The sequence below is a fragment of the Panthera tigris genome, chromosome D1 (genome assembly GCF_018350195.1).
Source record: "Panthera tigris isolate Pti1 chromosome D1, P.tigris_Pti1_mat1.1, whole genome shotgun sequence".
In the NCBI taxonomy this organism is placed as follows: domain Eukaryota; kingdom Metazoa; phylum Chordata; class Mammalia; order Carnivora; family Felidae; genus Panthera; species Panthera tigris.
The window spans coordinates 62,853,693-62,861,855 of NC_056669.1; positions in this window are offsets into that span (position 1 = coordinate 62,853,693).

Sequence of the window (8,163 nt, forward strand, 5' to 3'; positions counted from 1 at the left end):
AATGCTATCTTCTGAATGAAGTCTTTCTCGACCACCTTATCTAGCCATTTCAGACACTTGCATATTTCCTTTATGTCACTTATTAAATCTTGAAATTATTTCATCTATTTATTTGTTGCTTTGTTTGTTTTGCCCATCCTGTTTACCATTACATTCTATCCATCTAAAATAGTACCTGGTGCATAATGGATGCCCAATAATTATTTGTTGAATGGGGGAAAAAAACAGATTTCAAGTACTGACTACTGTTGCTATTATTGCAGTCAAATTTCTGACAATTTGTTTTCCTTCTGGGGAAAGGGGTATATCAGGAATTGGGGGTGTGTTAATGATGGGAAGCATATTGTGATCAAGGAGTCATATGTCCCCTTGTCACTGCCCTTCATCTGATGGTCTTGTTTCTCTCTCCAGTGTCCCATCCCCATATCCTTCTCTCTCTCCAGCCCTGGTATCTCACTGCTATCTCTAGTATCGGCTATCTTCAGTACTCCTTGGGGCCACTCCCAAAGCCTGCCCCATTTCCATCTGAGACTTGGCTGCTGAGTCAGGAGACAAATATAGGCAGTCTGGTATGGGCCAGGCTGAGGTTCCAGGACCCCTATTCCCTAGCCCCCCTGAAAGGGGCCTGATTCCTCTCAGATGGCCCTATGCCCCTGACATTCCCCTATATAACCCTAGCAAAAGTCTCAGATCCCTTCCTACTCTGCAAAGTTTCCTCCCAACAGAAAAACAAAGATTTCTGGGACCTCTGGAACAATGTGTCACTAGGCCTCTGCTCTCAGGCTCAGTCTTCTCCCCTGACTTACAGATGAAAATGTGCCTTTATAATATCATTCCTCCTTAGTGGGCAAATCGGGACTTCCCAAGCCCTTGGCAGTATAGGCAAATGTCAGGGCTCCTTTGGGAATGCAAGCTGGTGCAGCCACTCTGGAAAACAGTATGGAGGTTCCTCAAAAAACTAAAAACAGAAATACCCTACGACCCAGCAATTGCACTACTAGGCATTTATCCACGGGATACAGGTGTGCTGTTTCGAAGGGACACATGCACCCCATGTTTATAGCAGCACTATCAACAATAACCAAAGTATGGAAAGAGCCCAAATGTCCATCCATGGATGAATGGATAAAGAAAATGTGGTATACATATACAATGGAGTATTACTCGGCAATCAAAAAGAGTGAAATCTTACCATTTGCAACTACGTGGATGGAACGAGAGGGTATTATACTAAGCGAAATTAGTCAGAGAAAGACAAGTATCATATGACTTCATGCAAATGAGGACTTTAAGAGACAAAACAGATGAACATAAGGGAAGGGAAACAAAAATAATCTAAAAACAGGGAGGGGGACAAAACAGAAGACACCATAAATACGGAGAATAAACTAAGGGTTACTTGAGGGGTTGTGGAAGGGGGTATGGGCTAAATGGGTAAGGGGCACTAAGGAATCTACTCCTGAAATCATTGTTGCACTATACACTAACGAATTTGGATGTAAATTTTAAAAAATAAAAAATAAAATTAAAAAAAAAAAAGAAAACTACTTGGCAACGTCTACCAAAAGTAATTATATGCATACTCTAGGATGCATACTCTGCAATGCCACTTCAAGGTATATAACCAATACAAATTTATATATATACTTAAAAAAAAGGTCAGAGCTCCTATAGCAGATGCCTGACACCCACCTTGTCCCCACTGCAGGGCATCCCTGGCTGGACCTGCTCTGCCCCAGCTTCTAGGCACTGGACACAGGGAGCACTACCCGCAGACTTGCTCTCACCTATTTTGTTTTGTTTTTTTGTTTTTTGTTTTTTGTTTTTGCCTCTCAGTCTCTAAAACCTCATATAACCTTCCTGGAATTCTCCCTCCTGAGCACCCAGTGACTCTTCCTCAGAAACCCCCTCAAACCACTGTCTGTAGCTCCAGACCTGTGCCTACATGCCCTACAAGATTTCGCTGAGCCTACCAGGGGAATGGAGGTTTTCACATTGAGTCACAAACACCCCTCAGAAAATCCATAGTGAGGGTCTTCAATAGCTGTACTATCAGGGCCCTGCATGGCCCTGCTGCCCCAGGGGAGAAGCCTCCCCTCTGGCCTAGCAGGACTTTTTGAGGGGAGACAGCATACATACTGGATGGTGGTTTTTCAGCTTGGGCTCTTTTTCTCCACACAGTTCTGGTCCCCTTCACAGCATCCCTGGGTCTATCTATCCTAGAAGAGTGATTTGTGGCACTTTCTCACTGTTGTTTCCTAATTCTCTTGTCTACCCTAAGGGGGCTTAGATACCATTATAGGAGTCTTTCTCTTCCTTCCCTGCCCCCACAACCCCCCCCCCCCCCCGCCCCGTCATCCCCCTACCCCATTTCCCCTGCCCCACCGTCCCAGGGACTAGACCAGCAGAGTCTTCTGCATGGCAGGCAGTTCTGTTCAAGCTCAAGTTCTGAGCAGGAGCTAAGAGGCAGAGGACTGTGTCCATTTGGGAACCCAGGCTGTGGATATGTATGTTGATCATTCCGGTGCTGGTCACAGGGCACAAGACAACTCTTCTCAGGGGACTCAAATAGGACTGGCCTTGCTTCTCTGCTCACTTGAGGTGGCCATTTCTGCTTATCCTGAGTCCTTCCCAGCCCTCTGGGCTGGGCTGAGAAAGGGCTCCTCCATACTTGGGCCAGAGCGCCCCCTGGAGGCCACAGGATTTAGTGTGCACCCACCCTTCAACCGGAGGCCAGTTTTCCTCTCCACAGCCTTCTTTCCCCCCTCCTCTCAGTCTGGCTGTGGGGCCTTAATGGTACATCCCTTCCTCTGCAAACCTCTGCTGCCCTGAGCAGGTTTGGGAACCTCAGTCTCTTGCTTGATTTCCTGGGGAATTCAAGCCCAGAAAGAGCCAACTATCCCTTCCTTGTGGTCTTCTGAATCCTCTTATCCAGCAACTTTCAGACTTCCCACAAAGGGGGTCTGAATGTGGGTCTGCAAACGTCTTCATGGACAGAATCTCCTCTTGCATTGCACGGGCTACATTTAAGCTGGACACTCACCCACCATCCCCTGGAATGGCTTGTCTAGCCGGTCCCACCCCTGGTCTGAGTTCTCTGATCTCAGTCATTTCTCCTGGGGCTCACTGAATGCTGGGTGTGCTGGGCCTGCAGCCCAGCTGTGTACTCCTGGAAGCAGAGCCTGGATTCCTTTCCCTTGACTTAGAAGGCTTGGGATAAAGCTCCAGGCACCAAAAAGAGCTAGCTGCTCCAGGGGTACCTGGGTGGCTCAGTCGGTTGAGCCTCTGACTTTGGCTCAGGTCATGATCTCACGTTAAAGTCCCACGTTGGGCTCTCTGCTGACAGCTCAGAGCCTGGAGCCTGCTTTGGATTCTGTGTCTCCCTCTCTCTGCCCCTTCCCCACTCTCACTCTGTCTCTCTCTCTCTCAAAAAAAAATAAATAAATAAACATTAAAAAAAAAAAAAAAGAGCTAGCTGCTCCCAATTGACTCCTCCAACATGCACATTTTCTCTTGTTCTGTCATAATGGGCCTTCCTGCATAATCTATTCCTGCTTCTCTGTGAATAAATATAGTAATAATTTGCTCTATCTATTGGACACATGTATGCGCTTGGCAGTGTTCTTGACGTGGATTATTTCATTAAATCATATATATGACATATATACATACAGGATACTATTAGTCCTATTTTATAAATGAGGTAACTAATATTAGGTATTGTAGCTAAATCCCATTGTTAGCAAATGGTAGAGCCCTGATTAAGTTTTGGCTGCCTGACATTTTGGGGTATGCTCATTACCCTTTCAAAGGGTATACTAGTACATAAGAGCCAGCTTTCCAGAATGGAAAAAGCCCTGATTGTAGCATTTGATAATTTCTGTGGTATAAATCTCCTATCGTGGCCACCGTCAAGCTACAAATGACACCATCAAAGTGGAATTATGAAAAAATGCACAGTAACGTACTACTTACTATATGGCATTTCCACCACACAGATACAATAGATGTAAATAACCTCAAGAGCACAGGTAATAATAAAATGCAGTAAAAATATTAGGAAGTGATGAGTTTTGAGTACTACATTTGATTTTCATAAAATGTACTTAACCTCAAATTCACATAATTTAATTTTTAATAATGGCTGGGTTGCAACAACCAGCTGTCACAATTCCTGAAAATTCAACAACAAGCCCTCGTGAGCCATATGAGCCAGCTCCAGCACGCCACTGCCCACCAGACTTCCTTAATGAATGGGACAAGGGATGTCATCTGCTTTATTCACCATTGTATCTGCAGTACTTAGAGCAGTGCCTGAAACACAATATATGTTTAATAAATATTGAATCCTGTTCCTACTTTCTGAGTACTTATGTACTTATGTATTTATGTACTTCTCTCTGCCTCCCTTGAAGTGCAAACATTATCATTTCTTGTTTGATCACTGAAATCACTTGTGCCCCTCTACAATAGTCTTCATAGCAAGAACAGTAATTTTCAAAAACATACCTGAAACAACCTTATGCTTCTGCTTAAAAGTTTTTTTTCCATGAAGACAAAAATCAATTTTAATTCTACTAACCAGGAACACTACTATTAATATTTTATCTATTCCAGTCTTTTTCTATTCCCTTAACATCCCTTTAGAAACAAAGATATAATTTTATAAAGCTTTTTTCTTCCTTAGTGTATCTTGGACACTAGCATTTTTAAAGGATGCATATATTCCATTATATATTTAAGCAAAACTTGATATAGCCATTCCCTGCTAGTGGACATTTAGGTTTCTCTGGGATTATTATTTTCTATTATAAATAAAGCTGTGACACACATTGGTACACACACCTCTTTGTGCTTTTGCCCAATTATTTCCTTTGAAAACATCCTAGAACTGGAAGACTCTAGATGATTTTAGAGTATCTCTGGTCTACGAGGGGAATAGTTTAGAGATGTTGGATTTTCTTCTGTTCTTTCTTCTCACTTCTCTTTCCACCCCACAGAGTCATTGTCCAGCTGCCAGTCCATCCCAAAAGACACCCTTTCACCTCTTTCTGTGGTTTACTATTAAACTCCAGATCAAATCCAAACCCTTTATCTGAGTTAAATGATCCAACGCAGGCCTGACTCTCCAAACTTGTTCCTTTCCTCTCTCCCTCCACCTTCCTTCTTCCCCAACACGGAGGCCTCCTTTCAGGTCCTCCCAAACACTGAGATCTTGATTCCCCAGGACCTTTGTACCTGTTCTTTATCTGGAAATCTCTACCTCTTCTTCTTCTTCTTTTTTATTTATTTTGAGAGAGAGAGAGACAGAGCACATGAGAGGGGAAGGGCAGAGTAAGAGGAAGAGAGTGAATCCCAAGCAAGTTCTACACTGCCAGTACAGAGCCTGATGTGGGGCTTGAATCCACAAACTGTGAGATCATAACCTGAGCTGAAGTCAAAAGCCAGAAGCTTAATCGACTGAGCCAACCAGATGCCCCTCTACCTCCTCTTCTTAACACAGGTGGTTCCCTACCCACCACCCACCCCAGGCTGCAGGTCACTGCTCAAAGAGGAGTTATTTGGGGGCACCTGGGTGGCTCAGTGGGTTGAATGACCAACTCTTTGTTCAACACGGGGCTCGAACCCACAAACCGTGAGATCATGACCTGAGCCGAAGTTGGACACTTAACTGACTGAGCCACCCAGGTGCTCCTTGAGTGACTAACTCTTAATTTTGGCTCAGGTCATGATTCCAGGGTTGTGGGATTATGCGCTGCATTGGGCTTCCCACTGAGTGTCAAGCCTGCTTAAGACTCTCCCTCTCTGCCCCTCTTCCCTGCTTGTGCTCTCTTTTAAAAAAAAAAGAAAATTGTTTATATATATATATATATATATATATATATATATAGCCTTCCTTGCCTACCCCATTTAACATAACATTCTTTTATTTATTGCATTCTATTCATTTCCATCACAGCTTTAACACAAACTGCCACTATACATTTACTTCCTGTGTTTACTTTTTTGCCTGCCTTCCCCACCATACTATCAACTTCATAAGGGCAAAGAACAGTTCTGTCTGTATTCTCAGGGCCCACCACTCTGACTGATACTAAGTGCATACAAGCACTTACTGAATGAAAACATGAGCCCACGGGCCACATATGTCCAGAAGGCTGTTCTGCAATCATCTGATTGACCTACATAAGCAGGTGTTAGTCCTTGCAGGACCACAGAATAACTTTCTGACCTGTCCCAGCAAGGGTTCTGCTGCAATATCCAAGTCTGTAAAGATTATTTAAGACATGCCAACCAAGTGAAGGCATAGCCTCCACTTCCAGACACCACTTCTGCCTACTTCTGGGCCCATGGCCTGAACTGGGAGAAAAAATGCCCACTGTGATCAAGTCTAAGAGGAAGTGAGTAACCCTACCCTGAGACACCTTCTGCATGGCTTAGGCAGACAACCTAATCTGGTATCTATGGAAATCAGCCCCAGCAGCCTATTCTTGTGCTGGTAGGAAAGCCATCTGGGGCTTCCCACCCAAAGGACTTCATTTTTATTGCCATTTTATTCCCCTGCTACTTTTAGGTGTCAAGATGTAAGCGTGTGAGAGTTGAGGGCTGGGAACTTTGAGTTTCCATCCTCAATGCCACTGCTGGTGCTTTGTCAAGAAGGGAGTACATACACCTGAAACTAAGATGGGGCGCCCGGGTGGCTCAGTCGGTTGGGCGTCCGACTTCGGCTCAGGTCATGATCTCACGGTCTGTGGGTTCAAGCCCCGCGTCGGGCTCTGTGCTGACAGCTCAGAGCCTGGAGCCTGTTTCCAATCCTGTGTCTCCCTCTCTCTCTGCCCCTCCCCCACTCTCACTTTGTCTCACTCTGTCTCTCAAAAATAAATAAAAAAAAAAAAAGAAAAGAAACTAAGATAACATTATGTGTCAACCATACTTCAATAAAAAAATAAATATAAAGAAGGGAATGCAGGAGGAATAAACTATCACCTGAGAGCTCCCAGGGGAAGACTGCACTGGTGCCGAGTGACTGATAATTGAGCACACTATCCATGCTGGTCAGGGCATGGGTCTAGGCAGTCCTACTCATAATTGGAGACAGAAGTGCAGGCCCCATAAGAACACTTGCCCTAGAACTTCAGAGAGTTCATCTGGCCCTACACCTGCCTAGCAGGTCCCAACTGGTGGGGACAAAGAGGCTCAGGGAGGTGAAAATAACCAAGACTTCCATGTGGTCTGCGTGGTGCTCCCTTGATCTCTATAAAGCCCCCATGGTCTCCGTGGACAGGTCCTCCCATCCTAGTCCCAGGAATCATACACCAGGACAATGTCGAGCTTTCCCATGGCTTCTCATAACCAACCTTCCCTGATCTGTCCTTCCCCAAACCTTGTGGAGTGCCTTCTCTGCCGGTTACTACACCAGGTGCAAGGAATGCAAGGATGAGTTTAAGTGCTACAGCTTTCAGATTAGGAGTATGACAGCTACAGATTCCAGTCTGGGCTCTGCCCTTCATCAGCCATATGCCCTATTCCTCTGAGCCTCAGCCTTTTGTAGAGGGAGAAGTCAGAGCCCCTGACTCCCAAATCACTGAGTGCTGGTTATAATTATCTCTGGAACTGGTAGTCAACTCCAGGGGACTAGAACTCAGGAGGGGTATGAGGATTCTCATTCCACTGTGGAGAAGGGGCGATGATCATGGAATGGGGAACAGGAGGATGAAGCAGGGCTCCACAGCTTCAGCAGTGAGCTTGAAAATTGGCCATGGAGTCTCCCACACCTGGCTTCCACCTGGGATAGCCCCAAGGTCCCCAACCCAGGCCTGGGCTTCAGGAATTACTGTCATACCCTCAAACTGTTCTCCCTGCAGCTGCTGGCTGGGTTCTGGGCAAGGGTCATTTTTTCCCAAGCTCCTTCTCAGCCGTAGGGCACACAGCCAAAGGACTTACTATTTCTGTAGGAGATATGGGCCCAGGGACAGGGACTTGGTAGGTGGCTAAGAGTCCCAGGGGTTCACCCTCTCTTGTGTTCTACTCCTGAAACTTTAAAACATCAGGGCTCTTAGGCTTCTGGATCACCTGCCTGCCTGCTTGCCCACCTTTTAGTTCAGAGTGAGTCCCACCCTCCCATACCCTTGCAGCCCCACCCCACAAGAAAGCAACAAAACC